This window comes from Pteropus alecto, unplaced genomic scaffold, assembly GCF_000325575.1.
Source record: "Pteropus alecto unplaced genomic scaffold, ASM32557v1 scaffold72, whole genome shotgun sequence".
NCBI lineage: Eukaryota > Metazoa > Chordata > Mammalia > Chiroptera > Pteropodidae > Pteropus > Pteropus alecto.
In genome coordinates this window covers 1,923,866-1,943,447 of record NW_006436811.1, presented here as the reverse complement: position 1 = coordinate 1,943,447, position 19,582 = coordinate 1,923,866, and the positions used below count along the sequence as shown (strand labels likewise).

The 19,582-nt window shown below is 32.6% G+C and overlaps 1 pseudogene; it reads left to right on the top strand.

The window, feature by feature from the left end:
* The window catches only part of LOC102887679, a 39,013-nt pseudogene extending 36,278 nt beyond the window's left edge, over window positions 1-2,735 (top strand).
* The last annotated feature ends 16,847 nt before the right edge of the window (window positions 2,736-19,582 follow it).

Here is a 19,582-nt window from a genome sequence, read left to right as displayed (position 1 = left end):
CTAAAGAAGGAATTAATTTCTTAAGAAGGAAAAAGAATTTTGGAAGAAACAAAAAAAGCATCATCTAGAAGAGAAGAAATTTCTTGCAGGTGGCATTAAACTTAGTTCATACAACTTGGTCTTTCACAGCTGACTAATACTCAAGTAATCATTTTTAATAAATTAGAACAAATGGTGCAAGAATTGCAAAGAAAATAATGTTTCCATTTGTTTTCTAAATTTCCATTACTCAGACAGTAAGTATAGTTCTATGTGATATATACAAATACACACATATGTATATATATGTGTATGTTTTATATGTGTATACATAAGAATATATAGCTACATAGATATATAACTATGTACATAGATATATCCATACATATATATCTCTATATATTATCTAGATAGGTCTATCATTATTTATATCTATCTATCTATCTACTCATCTTTATAGATACATAGTTAACTACATGAAATCTCTGATTTTGGCTATTTTTTGACTTACTGAAAAGGGACTTTCATTGCTCAATCAAATAGTAGTTACTAGAGAAATTTGGTTAGAAGTATAGTGACAACACTTGGTGTCATGAAATTAATACTGTCCTTGGCAATTTGAAAGCCCTGATCCCCTGGTGTTTCTGACTGATTACCTATTAATAAATCAGGAGTTCCCATAATTTCTTCTTAGGTTTGATAATTCACCAGAGAGACTCATAGAACTCAGTAAAGTATTTTACTTACTATTAGTAGTTTGCTATAAAGTATACACTTCAGGATCAGCCAAATGAAAGAGATTCATAAGTCAAGGTTTGAGAGAAGAAGTATGGAGCTTCCAGACCCTCTCCTGGTATGCCACCTCACCACTCCATGTATTCGCTGTCCCAGAAGCTCTCTGAAAATCATCATTTAAGGTTTTCATGAAGGTTTTATTACATAGAAATGTTTGATTAAATCTTTGCCCACTGGCAATTATCTCAATTTCCAGTTCCTCTTCACTCCCTGGAGACTGGGAGGTAGAGCTGCAAGTTTCAAGCTTCTAATCAATGTTTGGTGTTTCTGGCAACTACTTTCCATCCTAAAGATATTTAAGAGCCCCTCAAGAGTTTCTTCATTAGAACAAAATCAAGTTCTTATCATCATTATCACTCAGTAAGTTCCAAGAGTTTTAGGAGCTCTGTGCTGGGAACTGCAACCAGAGTGATACCACAACCATATGCAGAAGACTTTGTAAAACTGCCCAATTGATGTAGTTATAGTTTTACTAAAAGTTAAAGTAGTTTTAGAATAACTGAGATTCATATTTTTCACCATTAAATCCAAGTACAGCTGAAGTGTAACTCTAATAATTGTCCAAATTGGAAACAAACAAACAAACAAACAAACAAACAAGGTATTAACAGGCTAGTTAATAATTATTTTATAACAACAACAAAAAAAGTTGTATGAATATATTTAGGTTTCCATGATTCTTCTAAAATTATATACTAGTAATTATACACTGATAAACTGCAAAAATAGCTCTCCTACCATTCTCTGATATCATTCTCAGGAAATCTTTTCTCTGTTTACATTATCATGTCAACTTATTTTATCTGAAAGAATATGGAACAACTCGAAGTAAGAGGAACTAGTAGCTTTTAATCTAATTAACAAATCTGGATTCTAAAAATGTATTTTATATAATTATCAATCTATCTCTACTATTTTATAAAATATTATACATTTAAAATATGTTATTTACAAATTCTACATTTAAATTAAAAAAAAAAGTTTAAACTCACTGCTCCAGAGAAATTGGTATAATTTTATGGATGTAATACTTAATGCATGAAATATTTCTTGATATGTTAAGTGTGTAAATGCACCCTGTTGTGATTCTTATAAACAGGTTTTTGAGCCTTATTTTTGCCAAGCTTTTCCCAATACCAATTGCTGGTTTATCACCTCCATTAATCAGCCTCAATTCCCGGCTATCTTAGGGAGGATGAAATTCTATGAGAAGATGGCCCAGTTTTATGCTAAAATGCTTGCAGAGAGTCAGCCTCAAAAGACACCGCACAAAAAGAGAAAGGTTCATGGGAGGAGAAGCAGAAGCCTCAGGCTGAGTAAAAAGAGGAGAAAGAGGTGGCTGCCTCAACTCATGAGAAGGATATAGGTGAATGTGAGCTGGCACTAGCTGCTGAGTGAAAGGCCAAGGACCCCCTTTGCTCACCTTTCCAAAAGGACCTTTGTGTTAGCTAACTTTAAGAACAAATGCTCCCAGCAAGTACACTCTCTCTGTGGTGTTGCCCCATTTTGGGGATCGCTTTGATAAAAATGGTTGGTCCCTGTGGTTCTGTGAGAGCTACTTCCCTGAAGTGCTCACTCATGCTTTCATGAGTTACACCCTCATCAGTGGAATGTTCTAGCAATTGGACAAGCCGAGAAAAATGTTCTTGCCAGTGTCATCCTCTTTGGAACCAATAACAGCAGCTCTATTTCATGAGTCCTGGTCTTCTAAGGCCAGGAGCTTACCATTCTGCTGAATGCGGATGGACAGCTGAACTAGGAGTCATATACATGGCATATACATGGCAGAAGCTGAATCTTGGCAGTAAAGAGACCCAGACACTGGTTCAGAATACTTTTCCTGGGAGGGGGCCTTCTAGCAAGAGGACAAAGCTTACAATCAGGGAAAAATATTCAAATACACATCTTCTGCCATCTCTAAGCTGCCTGCACTAGCTCTTCACAAAGACAGGAGTCATTAAAGAAACTGAAGATTGGGGGAAAAAAAAAATCAGTGGGCCTTAGTGATAGGCTCTTGATTTAAAAACTAATGATAAAATGTTAATGATATAAATATTATTGTTAGGTTATCATATTTAAATCATTATTACTTTTTACTTTAGATATGGGATTTTTATTAAGAATGACCGCTGAAACTTTATAAATGATGTCTAAAGCATGAAGAGCATTTTACACAAGAGGAGGTGATTGAAGGCTGAGAGACCATTTATCAGATTGCTAAATTAGGGGTATGAGGTTGTGAAGGAAAGCATTCCAACTTCAAGGACTGCAAAAAACTATGATTTTCTCCACTTCTGAAAAACTGGAATTCACCCCCTCAGTTATTGAGGAACGGAAGTTACCTTTACAAAGGGCTATAGAATTCATCATAAATTTATTGTAGCCTCATAAATATATAAAGGGTATTGTTACATACAGACATTTAATTTGTTTATTCACTTATAAAATACTTATTGACAAACTATTTCCTCTGCCTTGGCACATAAATTCTAGTGAGGGTGGTAAGGAAAAAAATTAAGAAGTAAAAGATATATTGTTTGTCAGATACTGATAACTATAATCAAGAAAATTAAGATGGAAATACCACCAGCAGCATGGGAGTCTCTTCCTCAGCAACTCTTGTCTCCTTGCCCAAGACATCGTACAGGTCTAGGAATTGGAAAGTTACTTCTTCATTCTTGGAAGGAAAAAGGATCTAGGACTTCGATCAGATTCGATCCCTCTTGTTCTTACATCCTATATCGTCAGCCTAGTTCAGTCACTTTCAAAGTTTGTTTCATGTGTATGGAATAGTAAGTTTATTAAAAATACAATGGCTTTGACCTCAACAACTTCTATACTAATGTGATAGAGATATGGTTCAGTTCAGTTATATGTACGCATATGTAACAACACCCCAGGTCATTCTTATTCAAGAGGTCTGTAGAGTAGGTTCACAAATGCCAGTATAGTTATTCTCAATTCCAAAACAATAAATTAGAGTGAAGTCAAGTGATTTCCCTGAAGTGAGCAGGTATCAGAAACAGATGTCAGTGTCTGTCTCATATATAACCTCTGAATTTAGCTTGCAGGTGGAATAAAATGTCCTGAGAGCTGACCAGAGACTTCCAGCATTACAAAGAGCCACCCAGGCATGGGAAGACATCCTTCTCAAAAATTTGCCATGCCAGGAACCTATTTTTAATATAACGCCCTGAAAGCCACCTTAGTGGGCATAGCCACTTAGGAATCATAACTCTGGGGTTAACCAAGCTGCATAATAAAGAGGATTTCTTTGATTTATTTAATTTAGGCTTAGAAAATGATTTTCCACTTAGAGGGCCAGACACTCTCTTCAGGGAATAGTCTTGTTCTTATCTTTAAACACGAGTCCAAATTGAATTTTACAAGATTTTATTTTCTGTTTTGAAATTTAAAACTGAAGGCCAAAGCATAATTCTTTCAAATTCAACAACTCACAGTGCCAACTTAGTTTTGGTCTTTTACATGTTTCCTCTAAATATGTGAATTTGTATTCAAGTTATGAAGCAATCTGTTCACTCTGAAGTAGTAACAAATGCAATTGTCTCAGCCCCATTCTTCCTGTCTTTAAGGTGATTAAGCTACATGTGTAAAATAGTTATATTTTGGACATTAGGAATTCGTTTCTCCTTATGGCAAGTATTTTAGTCTCAATAGGAGAAAGGAGTTGCAATTTTTATATTTTAATTATATTTTGATAATGAAAAGCCTTATGTGTATGGGATAACTTAGTAATTTACTATGAATGAAAGGGCAGCTGGCTAGCTTCAGCAATAATTTCTGTTCTGAGCTTATTTTTTATGCCCTCAAGCTTTTATTTCAAATATGTGTTTGGGGATGTACATAGTATTATTGGAGATCAAAGAATTTTACTATGTTAGAAATGTTTAGAGACTTCTTTTCCACCTAATTAAGGTCAGAAAGTTCACTGATTCTATATCTTCTTTGACTTTTCTGTATGCAGGAACATGGAAGCACTGATAATAAGCTTATATTAATTAGAGTAATAGGCTAAGACTGTGTTGCTGTAACAGCTGGAGGGATATGGACTTTGCTTCTGGAAGTGCAATGCATATAAACACTAACACAAAGGGCCATATGTATTTAGCATATATCAGATTTACTTTATTTGTAATGCTTCCTAGTCTTCTGGTCAGTGTACCAAAGGAGATTTATCCAATGCTAAGATGCATATATATCAAAAAATTTTATTATTTTTTTTTTAAAGGGGATATTTAAGATAAAGGCAATAATTTTGGGTAGTCTTTTCAATTAATTATTAAATGATTATAAGTTCACATGAATTTGAAAATAAATCTTTAGCTTGACTGATTTAATTAATTGATTTAATTCAGCGCATATCGATGTAAATAGTATAGAATTAGATAACTTAAAAAAATAGACTAAAGACATTTGACAAAGCTAAAGACATAAAATGGAGCCAGAAATGAGGTTATTACAAAATCCTATGTATTTGCCAAGAGTGGGCCAGAATTTTGACATTAATCGATGAACATGAGAAGAGAAACTATTCACAAAATCTACAAAGTTCTTAAAATAAATACAGAGTAGTTATTTAAGAAACACAAAGATATTTCTGGGTTTTTTTTTTTCATTGTGTAATAACATCTTTATTAGAGTAAATATTTTCTCTTTTTATTCCTTTCACTTTTTACTCTTTTGGAGTCCCATATGTTGTGGTTTAAATATGTATTTTACTTCTGTCCTCTTATCAGCTATTCTACTAGTTCCAAGTTAGAGGTTTATGATGCAGAAAGAGATATACATTGAGAAGGGAGGATAAAGACCAAAGTCTCAAATCTGTAAGGCCCTGAAGTATCTGTGGTTAAAACCCTAGCAATGTAGGTTGGGAATATTACACTGTGCTAATGCTCTGTGTGATTTTGTGATGTGACTGTGGTTGGGGGAGGAGCTGAGCCCAGACAGGGGTTTGTGTACAGGCTGCAGGTGGCTGGGCGGGACTGCAGATCCACAGCACAAGATATTTCTGTTCTTAAAATATCATAGCAAGTGATAAAGTTAATGTCCTAAACATTGTGAGTATTCTGCACATAAAATTCACAAATGTAGTTAAAACTAATATAAAAAATGCAGTACAAAAAAGCAACAAAATGTTGATGGAGGGTAATGAATAGTAGTCAGAGGCCTAATTCCAGATTTAACAGTAATGTTATTATAACTTGCTTCAAAGGCCTAACTTGATATATTACCTGTATTCTTTTTTTAGTCTAAGAATTTAAGCTCCCACATTTGCGATGACAACCAAAAGACCTAAGTATGATTCTATTATAACAGGCAAAATGAATCAATAGTATTTAAATCAGAGCCATAGTTGCTTAGGCAAAGTTTTGGAAGACTACCTGAGAAAAGGCATAAGAAAACTTTTTAGGAGATAGAAATATAGTGCTTGGGATAGTGGTTACCTGGCTGTATATGTTTGTCAAAACTCGTAAAACTACATATTCAAAATGTATGCATTTTAATATGTATAAATTAAAAATAAAATAATCTAAAAACACAATTCCATATAAATTGATTTAATTTGTACTTGAATCTACTGTGACACTTATTTTTCCATAGCAAATGCATTATTTGAAATTATTTTATCTTCTCTTCATGTTTACAAGACAGAGGATATATTTAACTTGTTTACTATCATATTTCTAGTGACTGACCCATAATTCATATTCAAAAATAATTTTTAAATGAAAATAATTCTAATTCTAATAATTCAGAATTTGATTTTCATTGATAAGCTTGAAACATCAAATTTTCTTTATTAGAAATTAGGACACTATAAATGTCCTGCAACTTAATTTCAAAGGCCTCTGACTCCCAGGGGAGTGAAATATTTACAGTATTGTAACTACACTGCAGTACATGTATTTATCTATATTGCATGAATGTATGTTAATGTATAATATTATTAGCCTAATGAAATAGGTAGGCTTTATGACACTAATTTTACATACATATAAGCAAACTAGACTTTATTGACAATAACATCGAAATTACAAATAAGTGTAATGTTAGTTTTAAAATATATTCACCACTAATTTGTGTATTGTTATTATAAAATTTCTATCATTTTTTTACATGGTAATGAAATGAGAATAATTTATGGCTGAACTCAATGGCATCTTAAATATTTACATGTCCTCCACTTTTCTACCATATAAGAAACTGCGTGTGATACATTTCAAAGGCAACATTTCTAGGCTCTTCAGTCACTACCTTAGATCACAGAGCTGTTTGCTTTATTACATGAGTAACTTCAAAACGCAGGCTACACCTAAAAGAGACAGAGTGGAATGTTGTAGACCTAGAGGGAATTGTTGAGTATTTTAACCTGTATGAGCTTTAGTTTTCTTGTTTTTAAATAAAGAAATCAAGCTAAATATTCTTCAAGGTTTTATTCAAATATAATCTCCATAATTCTATCATCATCGGTTCTTTATTATTTTTAAAGAGCTCAACTTGAAATCAGAATATGAGATGAAATATATAAAATGAGATTATCTGTAAAACATTTAGGATGACTTGGTGATGACTTTTAGATTAACACTTATTTATTCATTTTATGTCAAAAATTTTGTATGTCCACTGAACATACAAGTAATGCCTTAAGAAACTGGCCTGTTGAAATATTTTTCTCTCAATCTAACATACACTAAGTAATATGAAAAAGTGTGACTTTTTAAATCTTAGATATCTTCTATTTCACTTTATTTTAAAATTCAGCCAAATATCTACAATTTAATACTTCCTCAAAAGCTATTTATTATTTCCATAGAAGACATAATCAAGAAAAATTTATCACTGTCATTTATGCTATTAGATCACAATTATTTCTTTTATAACCAACTTATAAGCATTTTAACATTAAAAACAAGAAATAAAAGAATTGTACATTTTAATAGATATTATTACTTCAACTCCAAAGGCTCTCGCTCACATTTCAAAATGGACAGCTTGTACACACATGCACACACACACACGCACACACACACACATACACACACACAAATTCTTAGGAGATGGATATCCTATGCAACATTGAGTAACTTATTAATTATTCAAGAACTTGTAGGTCTCGTTACAGGATCAAAAATGGCATTAATCATTAATACTGCTTGCTTAAATGCATTAGAATGAGCATTTACTTCTCACAACAGAAACACCAAATGTATAGATTACCTCTGTTTAAAAATTGCTTTCTCATTTCATCCACTTAAAAGTCAGTTCATGTTTAGTCTTCAAAGCTGTATTCTATCAGGGGAGTATTGCCTTTATTCTGTCCTTTAAACAAATCAATTTACATGAATATTTAAATTATTTTTAACTTTTTATACATACTTTTAACTGAAAATGTTGTCCAAAGATAATGTCTTTAAACTATATTTTCAAATATGGAGTAAATTTAGTAAACCTCTTAGCATCCTGTATATTTGTAAACACTTTCAAATAGAGAAAAAAAAAAGAAAAAAGTCAGGAATCTGAAGATTGTATTAAGGCAGCTAAAGTGAAGGGAGAATTGAAGTAAACGTAGAGTATTAGAAGAAAGAAGCATTGGCATAATTTAAGCCAAGTCCCTCATTTTATAGATGAGGAAACTAAGACCAAGTGAAAATGTGACTTGTTTGAGTTTCAACATGTAATTAGAGCTAAGGCAAGAAATAAAATTTCAGACCCCTCGGCAGTGCTCTGCTAAAGCATTACACTATTTATTATACAATTTGTATAATGGAACTTCAAACCCACCTTGCTTGAATTATGTAATTATCTAAAATTACTTTGCTTATAAAAACATAATCTTTAGGGTAAATCGTTTTGCCCTTTTCTAGAGGTATAATCTGTGCTTCTTAAATGTCAATCTGACACAATGAAAGCACAGGACTCCTTGTGGTCACGAAGGAGAAATTTTGTGCAGTTAGTATAAAACTTCAATTTAGTAATTTTATTTTTATTTGAATGGCAATAGAAAAATACAACAAAACAATTCTGAAAATACCTACTAAAATGTTATTTTAAAAGTATTTTCGCCTTAGATGCGAAAGGTCTATATGACAAGGTCTATATGATTTATGAGCCTTCGATCAGTTTAATTTCCTGGAAAATCATGAGACTGAATGATTCTGAGAAAAATTAATTAATAAGATGATTATTTTCTCCAGTATCTTTTCTCCACATATTCATACTTATTCATACTGCTGGTGAATTTCTCAACAGTATTTTTTTCATTACTAACCACCTCCATATCTTCTTTAATCCTCATCATGTATTGAAGACCCTAAGGCTCATCCCTGGGTATTTACTGATCCTCTGTAGGTCAAGTCAATAAAGGAGTGTCAAGTAGTAAAGAAAAGTCTTTAGAAGTTCCCATATTATTATAAGAATATGCTAAGATGAAAATAAATACCAATGGACAAAATCTATACACACATAGATAAAAGGTAATAGATTAGAGCGTTGATACATAGATAGATAAATGGATAGATACATACATACATACATACATACATACATATATACATACATACATACATAGATACATAAATACATAGATAAATTTTAATCTGAATTTAATCATATAACTCAGAAGCTGTAAGAAGAAAGAAAAAGTAAATTTGACAGAATATTAGGATCTCACAGACAGGGTTTAGAAAAATTTGCCTGAAATGCTTTTACAAAAAAAGAAAAATATGATTTGTAAAAAGAGCTAAGAAAAAATGCAAGAAGGCCTAAGATATTAGATAATGTATTTTCTGGAAGCATATTATATATAGAGGTTATCTCAGGATATGGCTTATTTAGGTTGGAGAAGAATGCTTTAAAATGGGAAATAAAGAACTAATGTTAAATTCTGCTTGAAAGGGACCAATTAGAAAAACAACATATTAACATGTTCAAAAATCTTCTGGAATTAATCAAACATATGAAACCTCATCAGATTTTAAAGTATATAACAAATTTTTCAGCAAAATGTTCACATAGTAACACAAAAGCAGTGTCTTATGTTGCATTGAATCATTTCTATCATTTCTATCATGATATAGTTGTGTTTTAGTATGGAAATTAAAAAAGCATTCTCTTAATAAATTTTTATTACTTATTGCCTGTATATTACGATCAGACGAATCATTGGGTCAGAGTAAAAGTACCATCTCTTTTATTTTTAGAATTCCCACCAGTCACCAGAAAAGATACTGAAAACAAGTTTTTTGACTAATTAAAAATCACGTGGGTCTTTCAAGATTTTACCAAATCACATAAATCTAATTAGTTACTATTTAGTTACTGGTAAGTAAGTAGCTTAGATTCAGATTTCTGTTCTTCTTGCTATCAGAATCATTCCATTGCCATGTTTTCTCTCTTTGTATGTGGTTGAGTCCTCATGTAGGCTGTTAAATATAAATCAGCAGTTAACGAGTTCAATACTTTTGAATTAGTTTACTTTTGCTTGGGTATCAGAAGTCACGTTTCCCGTATATTAGTGTTTCTTATTTCAAAAAAGGAACTTGTCCTTTTTTGAATTGTTTGATGACATCTTTCAGTTATCATTTGACATTGTTCAAAGTTTATGTTTAGCTATATGCTTTATTATAAGAAAAAAATGACAAAGTTGTCAAATTCTATTACTATGCTTGGAATTTGGGAATAACCCAACTGCAGAGACAATGAATAACTAAAGATAATGTGCACTGGATAAGGAGATCCTCAGAGTTTTTGCTAAGTACACTCAGTATGCAAGGGTTCAACTTGCTGAGGTTTGGTTCGCCATCTTCACTGGACTCTGGGAATGGGTAACTGGCATTGCTGGTTATTTAATAAGCATTTCTTGTTAATCCCTAGGTCTCACGGAAACAGGCTATAGTGTTCATTGTACACAGTTGTTATCCAACTAGTAAGTAAAATCTAGGAGTCTAGAGATTAAATACATTCACATTCAGAGGAAATTAAATGTCATGACTTCTCTTTGTTTATTTTTAATTGGGGAGGCAGAAAAGATTTGCTTACATAGCAAACCTCTCTAAAAATTTTCCTTTTATGTGCTCCAGAGAGTTAACAGTATACTTATATTCAGTGAACAAGTAATGTTACTCAAACTTTTAAAACACCTCTATCTGGGTTTCTTCTAAGAAGCTAATGGAACAAGGCTTTATTTTACAATCGATATTCTTCTTAAAAGACATTATGTCTTCATGGAACTCAGTTAAAAAAACCCTCAGAAAAGCTAAGTGAACAAGAGCTGATACCTGACTTTTTCTCTTAATTTAAGACAGAAACATCAAAGTTGCAGGCCCTCAAGCAGTAGCAAAAGTCAAGTGCTGCCATTAGACTACAAAGCAGTCTTCGTAAATTATTAACTTTCCAACTACAGCATCAGTCTTGCTTCTATGTAAAGTCATAAATATTAATCAGTCAAAGAATTATTTTAAAAATATAAAAACATTTAAAATATTATTTAAGGGAATGGAAAGCAGGACTTTTAAGCATTTCTGATTTAGAATCATTACCATTAGAAACATTCACTACAGGTACCTATGGCATCTGTTAGGATCACTGGAGTAGTTTTCAGCTTTTTTTATTTCTTGAATTGGCAAAATCAAGGAAGCATTCATACCCAGGAGAGGTAAAGATTTTATCCTCAGAGATTTTTAACTACCAGATCATAAGCACACGCCACTTGGGCAGTAACATGTGGCATGTGAATGTAGTGATGTGACTTGCTTTCCATACTTAAAGAGGAGCGAGATCTGTAGTAGTCTTGTACTCCTGTGAACTCTTAAATACTCCCTAAGGATGTGGAATCCTTAAGGATTTTAGTTATCTTGTCAACCCGTTTCCTGGCATTAGACTTAATCCAATATCAGCCTTTCTTTTATACTTCATGAAATAGCCCAACTGGGAAGAATATAGAGTTCCTCATTAAATGAGGCATTAGATTCTCCTCCTTCCAGGCTCACTCCTCTCTTTACTTGATTAGCATGGATTTAGATGGTAGCAGAGAATTACTTTGTCTTTAGGGACATTATACATTCCTAGGAGCCACTCTCCTTATGATTCTCTAAAGTGTGATCCCAGGAGTAAGCATCATTGAATATCAACCCTTTACATAAGATTTCCTGTGTCTTTTTCATTTTTTATTGACAATCTGAGAAATTCAAAAAACCCATAAAAGGTCATCTTATGTATTATTTTCTTGTATTTCTTGCTCTTTTCTACATGTGTAAGTGAATATTGACTTCATAAGTTCAACAAAACTTGAATTGGATTGATATACTCAAGTCTTTGGGAGTGAAGTTTATATATGAGAATTAAATATCTTTTCTCTAAGCTTCAACATTCTTTGTACTACATAACTAGATCTTCTTAAGACTGGAGTTGTCAATGTCGTTTCATTTCATTTAGTAAAATTTAGATATTTACTTTATGAAATTAAATATTTATATTTTAAGAAATGCTTTTTACAATTTTAATTTGTAACAAAATTTGAAAATATTATCAATCTGGCTTTCTTTTACAAATAATGTGATGTTAGAGGAGTTAAAACAGGGTTTGGATAATATAAACAAATTTTAGAAAGAATAGCTTCTATTTCTAATAACATTTATTTCCAAATTGTGTGACTTTGGATAAATCATTTAACCTCTGTGGCTCACAACTTTTATCTATAATATTAGACATAAATCTTTGCATTACCTCAAGAACCAATGAGTGGACAAAAGAGGATACTGTCTTAGTAATACAACAAGGTAAACACTTTAAAAACTGTAAGAAAGTGCAGATAAAAGTGTTATGCTAGGTAATATGAGATCTGATCTATGTTATTTTCTAAAATATATTTACATTTACAAATTATTTTTCAGTTTGAAATGAAAACAGTTACTAGTTTCTGCATGGTCAGCAGTGTATGACAGGATTAGCATAAATGGTTTCTATGTAATTCGACAGAAGTGATACTTTGTGATTTAGACCGAATATGATAACGTAAGAGTACACATTGCTTTTCTCTCTTCAGCTAAATCACTCTAAGAAACCACTATTGGAGAATATATTGGTTGAGTACCTATTAGGTCACCTAAGGAAAAAGAATGTATGTATTGGTATTATTAAAGATAAATGCATCAAATCCCAGACAAATCAAAATAAAACATTATTTTTGCTGACTTCATACAGCATGATAAATAGTTCCATTAGCTTTCAAAATATCATGTGAAAGATACTAAATTATTACATACACTGAGATACTTCAGTATGGGTTCTTGGGGCTTAATTGATTTTACCACCTTAAATATAAAAATGAATATATAAACTCAAGCTTTGTTCACTGTACACATGACAATAAAGGCAATCCGTTTTTGTTTTTCAGAATCTTATTATTTTTGCATCAGGAACAATTAAAGCCTGGGAGAATTTTAAATCGTGTAAATATCCCCTTCAAAAGCAAGACATAAAAGAATCAGTCCAAGGTGCATGACGTTTGATAGCATAGTTGCCACTATCGCTATTTCTAATTATTCTTGACATTTGATCCATTATATCATGAGGCTTCTCAGAGGATAGAAGTAATCAGCTGAAAGTAAGGACTAGCTAATCATCTATATTTTATATATATATATATATATATATATATATTTAAAAAGTTGTGGTATTCTAGATAAAATACCAATTACGGAAATTGGTGATTAACCCTGACTGTAGAGATATATCTTGAAAATAATAGTTAGCCACAAGTTTAGAAATCTTATCATCATCTCTTTTTTCTCCTCTACAAACCAGTAAAATCTCATTTGCAACAAGAAATATGTACAAGAGTAATTTAAACAAATTGCATCATAGGGAACTACTTTATAAAATGTAATCACCTTTTAAGCCTGAAAATATATTGGTTTTAAAAATTACTTATTTATGCAGGATAATTGTGCATATATATGGTTCCTGTCTATATCGAAAAGCAACTGCAATTGTTATTTAGATTTTGTTCACATTAAAGGAGAAAATGTTTGTTCATTTTATAAACATAGTTGTAAAGTTTGCATGTTATATACCTAGAATTTGGACCATATTATGTTTTTGGATCTGATCGTGGGTCGCAACAAAGTCGCTTGCATTGGAACTTTACCAAGCCGCCCCTTAGGCAAAGAAAGGCAAGCTTCTGAAAAGAATTAACTTACCTGTAATACTGGAAATGAAGTTGGTGTTTCTATATAATCCCATTACAACGGATTGGAAAATGAAGAGTATCCTAGTTTTACTGGGAATTTTATCTCTATTTTGCAATTTTTAACATCAACATTTTACATTCCTTGCTTAAAATCCCCTCTTCAACTCTTTTTAAATTTATAGATTATGTTAGTGAATGCAGCAATGTGCCGAATTTTTGAGGAATGCTGGACATGAAGGAGAATGTAAATCTTATCAATTGGAAAAATCCCATCAACCGACTATACCTACAGCTGGGAAAATAGCAACCAGCCAAGTGTGGTCAGACTGCCAGGACCTGCCACTTCTCTAGGCTTCTGGATCAGTGACAGCATCTCAGCTGGAGGAGTACTGCTAAACCTAGGGAGCACGAGGACACTGAGGTATTTTTGGTTGTCTGAGTGACTAGGAGGGACAGCTACTGGGATTTAGTGGGGGACAAGAGTACTAATTTACAGGACTGTCTGTAAAAGGATAATTCGCCCCATCCCAAATAACAGCATACCAGTGCCTAGAGAGTGTTCAAGATAAAATTTGATATACATTATACTCCCCTCACACACTTTTCTGCGGTTTCAGTTCCCGTGGTTTTAGTTACAGTCAATCATGATTTGAAAATATTAAATGGAAAATTCCAGAAATAAACAATTCATATGTTTTAAATTGTGCACCGTTCTATGTGGTGTGATGAAATCTTGCACCCTCCCATGCCCCCTGCTCCGTACTGCCTGGGACGTGAATCATCCCTTTGTCCAGCGTTTCCACACTGTATATGCTGCCTGCCCTTGGTCACTTAGTAGATTATCAGATAGACTGTCCTTGTATCTCAGTGCTGTGTTCAAAAAACCCTTATTTTACTTAACAATGGCCCCAAAGCATAAGAGTCGTGATACCAGCAATGTGAATATGCGAAAGAGAAGCTGTAAGGTGTGAAAAGGTGAACGTTCTCAAGAAAGAAAGAAAAAATAACCATATGCTGAGGTTAAGATCTACAGCAAGAACAAATCTTCAATTCGTGAAATTGTAAAGAAAAAAAAATTATGCTACCTTTTCTGTCTCATATTAAACTGCAAAAATTACAGCCCAAGTGCACGACAAGTGCTAAGTTAAGATGGAAAAGGCATTAAACTTGTGGGTGGAAGACATAGACAGAAAACGTGTTCCGGTTTTGGTAACGTGTTGCTCCAGAAAGCATTGAGTCTTTAAAAAAATTCAGCAAGGGATCTTCTGAAACGAGTGACACCAAGCCATTTAGAGCAAATAAGGAATAGATTTGAACTGAAAAATGTAACAATTTCTGGGGAGGCTGCATCTGCCAGTGATGAAACTGCTGCCACAGAGCAGCAGATTTAAAGTTAGGGAGAAAGGTGTGTGTGTGTAGCAAATATGTGTAAATGTGCAGGTATGTATAGGAAAAAACATAACATCACATAGGGTTTGGTACTGTCTGTGATATGTCAAGCATCCACTGAAGGTTTTGGAACATATGTCCTTGGATAAGAGGGTCTACTGTACAGAGAAAATTCTGGAATTTCAATTTCTATTTACTTGTCTCTAAAAATAAAAAAAGACTTTACAATATTGGTATACAGATTAATATAATTGCGTGTGAATGATTCATAAAGTAAACGAATATGCATATGTTCCCATGCACCCTTAAATTTACTTATGGGATTTTGTAATAAAATAAAACAATGTAAGAAATTAATGTTTGAAGATCCCTGCTTTGGAAAAGCAAATATCTGTTAAGTTATACATGATAATGTGCACACCCTAAGGGTTATCAGTAAAGCGTGGAGATGGGCTTATCAGCACATTTCTTTGATTAGCTTCAGGATGAAGGGACAATAAAAGTTTTTTGTTTTGTTTGGGGTTTTTTTGTTGTTCTTTCAGCATTTTTTTTTTTGCTTTTTCTAACATCAAAAGCCCTTTTGCTTGGCTTGTTTAGGATAGTGTGGATGTATGGATAGTAAAAATTTAGTCAGAAAAACAGACCGTATGTATGTATGTATGTATAAACACAAATCCACAAATATAAACAGAACTTATTTAAGGAATTTCACCTTAAGCAATTGTGTGATCTGCTTACACAATCTCTATAAGGTTATTATCTTCACAACTGATGCTGGAGTTTAAAGTCTACAGAGCAGATGGACACATTACAAAGCCACTTTGCTAGTCATTGAGAAGATGAACTGTGTCTCCCCCTCTGAGGTTTCAATGATATATACAATCTATTCTCATCAAGCAGAGATATATTCTGAATAAAAGTGGGTTGCATGATTTGTAATAGGCTGGTGACAGGCCTGTAAATATGGTCTGAGTTGTAAATGGTTATATAACTCTGAGTCAAATACATTTTCCATGTTCAGATATACAATTAATATCTATAGAATTGATTCCTTAGAGAGTAAATTAATTTAAAGCAATATTTTATTTAAACTCATTTAAAATTTAGTGACTAAAGTAATAAGAAGAATCCTTAAGCAATAGAACATGACAAGCAATGCAGTAGTTCTGATTAATGCACTTCTTTGGTGTTTCCCATTGCCATCAGAAAGGCATTAATCAACTTTACTTCATGGCTTGCTAGGCCTTGTTGCAATTATAAAATTGTTCATTATTATTAATATTTTAGGAATATTAATAGTAGTGTTTGTATTCTCATTGAAGAAAACATATATGACACCTAAAATGTGCAGTAAAACACATTATTAAATATCTGCATATATTTATCTAGAGTAGATAATTTATCTATTATCAGTTATGCAATTCAAGAATTTTAGATAGTAGTGTGTGTTCTATGCAGTCGAGGCTAAAACCCAAACTTGCTTATAACAGAAGTGATAGGATTTTAAGCTGAAATACAACAAGACACACACATACACTCATTTGTATGTGTATGTATATATATATAGTGTGTGTGTATATATATATAATTTTTATGATTATATATGATTTAGTTACAACTATAAAAGGCACGCTTGAACTTCTCTTATAGAACTTGTTAAACTGCTACATAATTGTTTACTTATCTATATCTGCCCCGCCAAACTGCAGAATATAATAATTGAGGGCAGTTTGTACGAATATGCATGTTTGCTCTATAAAAACTTTGGTGTTATGTAGTACAATATTTTAAAAAATGCCAACTTTTAATACCTCCCCTACAACTTCCCTTTACCATTTATCTAACTTTTCATCTTTAAAATAAGGGAAATAAATGAGATCTATTAAAATTACTTTCTAAAATTTGTGAAATGTGATTCTACTTAGCTCTAATTTTCTTCTCTTTTTTATTAACTAAACATCGAAGAGACACAGATAATAAATTTCATATTTTTAAAGAGGAGCAAAAGAAAGAAGCATGGACAATGTGATAGCTTTGCCCAGTGTAAAAAGGGATCATTCTGTGGGTATATGGTTATCCTATTATAGGCACCTGAATTCTACTCTAGCAGGCTATTGTTTCTCAAATGATTGTCACTTTTCTCCTATATTGCCATTTTAGGCAAAAGTTGCTAAGTAATTCACTTTTGCATCATTTAAGTAAAATATAAGGAAAGAGAAAAACTAACTTTATTTGCATGCTTAAGTAAATATTCAATTACGTTGTTTTTACAGAAAATGGTGTGCTTCCTCATCAAGACATTGAATCGTAGACTACATTCTATTTTCCCAGATAAGATTGAAGCCAACTGATCCTCATTTAGAGTTCTCTGGATAGGACTTATCTCAGCATTTTCCTAAAAACAGACTCTGAGAAGGAGATAAGCAAGCAGGAGGAATTTTAGGATGTGATATGAAGCTTAACACTGGAAGAATAAAAGGGAGGAAAGCAGGATTGGACAGAGGCTGGAGCTGAGCGATGATGTAGTCTCAGTAACAACCTCAGATGGTCCACAGGGAGCTCTGAAGTTGGGAAGTACATTTAGAGTTGTTCCGAGTAGGAGCGAAGGGGGCAGGTGGCTCCAGCTGCATGTGAATCAGTCATTGGCATTGGCTTCGGTCTGTCTGGAAAGGCACCCGTGAATTTGAGAAGGATGATTCAGGCAAGGCAGTTTTGAAGAGGACTATCAGCTGAGAGCTGTCTTCCAGCAGCATTCTCACCATCTGGGAGAACATGTTCTTAATTCCTAAAGAGGCTAGACGTTAGAGAATCTACTGCAGAATGTTGTCACCTCTGCCTCATGCATTTCCACACCTCCTTTAAAATACCTATTTTCATCCTCTTTATTTTGAATATGAACAAAGTGAGCAAATAAAGACTGCTGAATTTTAAATTCTGTTTTTTTCAAATTAATAACCAATGTTTGATCCATAAAAATATCAAATTAAGAAAATGACTTTTAATGGCAGTAAAGAAAATAGAACAGTCCAAAATCAAATCAAATGAAACAAATCAAATCAAAACAACTAGAAATAACATAGCAATATTAGAATAAATCATGAGAATATTTTCTGATATTTAAGATAAGTGATTTAAAGAGAAAATTTTTTTTTCTTCCTTATTGGTTTTCACTGGAAATTTTAGAAAAACATGATTTGATAGAGCCACATGCAGGAATGTATTTCGACCACTACGCTGATACTTGCTTAGCATACCCTGGTTGTAATAAGATTCATGCCAGAATGGACAGATTCCATTTTCACAGTCTAAAAACACTTGAAAATAATTGGACATAGTATTAAAATGAGACCAAGCTTGTCACATTCTGAATACAAGTTTAAATTCCATTTTATCTCAATACAATTTTAAATAAAGATATTCCTCTCATGAGATAAGAAATAATTGATTATTGCAAAAAAATAAAAGTTAAAACTGAAATCTTTCTATAAAACATTTTAAAAATATTTGGAAAATAGCCTGTAAAAAAGTCAATAAAGGTTAAACTTAGCAGAAATACAATTTTAGTGGGGTTTTTTTCCATAGTAAATGTTGCATTAAAATTAGTCTATATGTATTAAAACCATACAGGCACTTAGCCCCATTACGGAATTTATTGAATCATAGCAAAATTAGTTGCTTGTAGATAACTCTTCATAAAGCTTTACATTCACCAATGAAAGAAATAATGTCTCTGTAAATATGAGACAAAATTAATCTTGTAGAAATTGTTTGGTATTGTTCAAAATGCTGATGTTTAAATAATTCCTGGTAAGTAAAACGGCTTCAGCATTTTTTTTTTTTTAATTTATCTTTCCTATAAGAAGTTGTTCTAGGATTAAGTTTTCTCCCACTAGATCTTAAACTCCTTGAGGGCAAGGGCCATTGGGGATGTATCTGGGTAGCGGCTGCATCTAGCATAGGCTGTGGCACACCATAGGTACCTAGCCAATGTCCATGAAACTATTGATGAATTAATAAATGCATTCTGTAATGCCTGGATAGAGAAGCAAGATTTCTCACACTAGTGAAGAGGAGGGCATGGTGTTTTTCATCTCCTTTCCAACCAAGAACACCCCAAACACATTGCCTTATAAGAATGTACTCTTAACCTTTCCAAGAGCATAATGACAAGACAATGATGAATATTATAGATAGTCATATAAATATCAT